The 2,795-nt window shown below is 42.5% G+C and overlaps 1 non-coding gene across 1 annotated transcript; it reads left to right on the top strand.

Moving 5' to 3' along the window:
- Positions 1 to 818: 818 nt before the first annotated feature.
- On the top strand, positions 819 to 934 carry LOC138286900 (U5 spliceosomal RNA). The gene has a single exon (XR_011202166.1). It is a non-coding gene; the product is annotated as a U5 spliceosomal RNA (small nuclear RNA).
- The last annotated feature ends 1,861 nt before the right edge of the window (positions 935 to 2,795 follow it).

The following is a 2,795-nucleotide window of genomic DNA, read 5'->3' as shown; positions in this document are numbered from 1 at the left end:
AAACCTGTGCTAACATTCATTCACCTTTATTAGCCTCACAGCTCAAGATCACAAATCGTCTTGTGTCAATCAATATGGAGCATTCTAGGAACGAGCTACGCACCTTTTGAGTTGTTTTTGTTTTGTTTCTTCACTTTTAGTTTCTCTTTGTATAGTCCTAATGATAAACCAGAGAGACAGATTTATCATTTTTTGAATGATTTCGTTTGCTACTGAGAACGAGAGGTGCGGGACTCAATTGTACAAGAGTATGTCATTGTTTTTTGGATGAAAATCGTACGTTTTCTAACCATCCCACAATATTAGGGCCACTGACCCGATACAGTCCACTTCCGCCAGCGGCTGTCGGCGCTACCTTAGCCTTTCGAGGTCGAGTGTGTAAGTTCTTTGTCCTGGTGTGAGCTCTCAGTGGCTTTTAACCACGCCCACCGCACGCTCCTCACTATCACTCATTCATGGGCTTCCCTTTAAAAATTCTTTATCTACTTGGGGCGGTTTTGTTGCCGCCTTGCAGACAGCTGGTTACATGGAAAATTATAGGAGCAGAAATTACGATTTGACCCTGGAAAATGTCTTGCAGGCTTTCCTGTCACGTGACCTGCGACTAAATTTGCATACCCATAATTCCTCTCACTGCTGGGCTCTCCGCTTGTTTCTTTCTGTGGCAACAAGTGTTTTATCGGTGTAAAGTATTACAACTATTATTATAACTTGGTTCTATTTCGAAGGGTTTTCTATGATGACCTTAGTAAACCTAGTCGCCCTGATAGTCTGTGGAACGGTGATTCCCGGCCCAATAGTCGGCGGCTGCCATTAGCATACTCTGGTTTCTCTTCAAATCGAATAAATCTTTCGCCTTTTACTAAAGATTTCCGTGGAGAGGAACATTTAAGAGTTTCATTCAATTTTTGCAAGCTCTACCAAGTGTAGGGTTACCCTTCTAACGTTTAAAAAAAGTATTGTGTGATAACATTTCTTTCTTGATTTTTAAGTTTAACCTATCTATGGAAACAGATAAGGGAAAGTCAGTTAAGAAATAAAACACTTAACTGTCCAATTTGTGTTTTATTTCTGGATCAGCTCTTTAATTTATCTCATTGATTATTGAAACATTATTCAAATATCTTCTTTGACTTAATTGTAAAGGTCTGTTAAAATATATATTATAAAAATATATATATATGTGTGTGTGTCAAATGTATGTATATTTATTTAGATCATGCCACAACTTTGAAACTGATGAATAAAGATTGAGGGGCATATTTATACTCTGTCATTTCTTGGATGCTGGAAACTGCCTTGCAATAATGACATGCAAGGTAGGCGTTCCCGCCCAAAAAATGACTTTATGGCCTTTGCGCCTTATTTATACTCCAGCGTCATTTTGACGCACAGGAGGGGGTGGGCCTTAAAAAATGGCGCACAGCCTGATGTGCGCTGTTTTTTAACACCTGGGTCAGGGCAGGCGTTAAGGGACCTGTGGGCTCCAAAGGAGTCCAGAGGTGCCCTCCCCTGCCCTCAGGGACACCCCCTGCCACCCTCGCCCACCCCTGGAGGACACCTATGGATGGGGGGACCCATCCCAGGTAAGTACAGGTAAGTTGAGGTAAGTATTTAATTTTTTTTTTTATAGTGGCATGGGGGGCCTAATTTGGGACCCCCTACATGCCACTGTGCCCAACGACCATGCTCAGGGGACAGAAGTCCCCTGGGCATGGCCATTGGGCAAGGGGGCATGACTCCTGTCTTTGCTAAGACAGGAGTCATTTCAATGAGGGTTGTGCTTCAAAAAATGGCGCAAGTCGGTTTGAGGCATGATTTTTGCTGGCGCTGGTTTGCGTCAAAAAGTATAAATATGGGCCTGAATCTAGCATAATTGACCTCCTGTGATCCTGGGAAAATCACTTAATCAACCCTTGCCTAAAAACCACAAGCAATAGCAAAACCAGTAGGTAGTACTTATGCAAGAGCCATGTACAGCAGCGTGGCTGCTATGCAATATTGCTGAAAGTAAAAAAAAAGTGCTATGGCGCAGTCAACACTTGCTCCATCACAGCGCTTTTTTATTTTATTTTATTATGAACCATGCTGTACAGCAGCCGCACAGCCGTACAACATGGCAAAAAAGATTGACAAAGCAAATAGGTCTTGCATCGGTGAGACCTATTGGCTTCATCAATGCTTTTGGAAAAAAGTGATATGATGAACCTAGCGCTGGACGTGCCTAACTTATTCATTAGGTCGAGCGCACAACTGCTTTGACCTGTTGTAATCTATCTGTGGGCTTTTAACCACACCCACCGCACGCCCATCACTATTGCTTGTTAATGAGCTTGCCTTTCAAAAATCCTTTGTTATCATTGGTAAATGCTTTTCGTTTGTCCCTCCGTGGGGCGGTTTTGTTACTGCCTTGGACACCGACCCTGTTATATGTTTAATTGCACGTTTGCCGATACGTTTGACTGCGAGCAAACATCTTTTTCCTTTTGTGTCTCTCCCTCGTGCTCATGCTCATGGGGGCTGTGGCGCTTTGAATTGGCTCGCTTATGCATCTGTTTTAATTTTCATTTTCAATTGATGTGTCAAGAAAAGTCCAGTTAAGAATTTACAATACCAATAGCTCTAACTCGTTCCTCTTTGTCAATACTTGATTTGTTACAGCAGCTGATGCAGCCTTATAGGCTTCAAGTACAAGACACACTGGTTCATTCATTGTCTCGGAAAGAATAGCAATGAGCCAGCAAGCATGCTTTGACGTAGGCATATAAAAGTCCTCTTCTTGGGTGCCACTAGTC

This window comes from Pleurodeles waltl, chromosome 3_2 (genome assembly GCF_031143425.1).
Source record: "Pleurodeles waltl isolate 20211129_DDA chromosome 3_2, aPleWal1.hap1.20221129, whole genome shotgun sequence".
Classification (NCBI taxonomy): domain Eukaryota; kingdom Metazoa; phylum Chordata; class Amphibia; order Caudata; family Salamandridae; genus Pleurodeles; species Pleurodeles waltl.
Note: the sequence above shows the minus strand (reverse complement) of the source record. Positions and strands in the feature narration are given on the sequence as shown.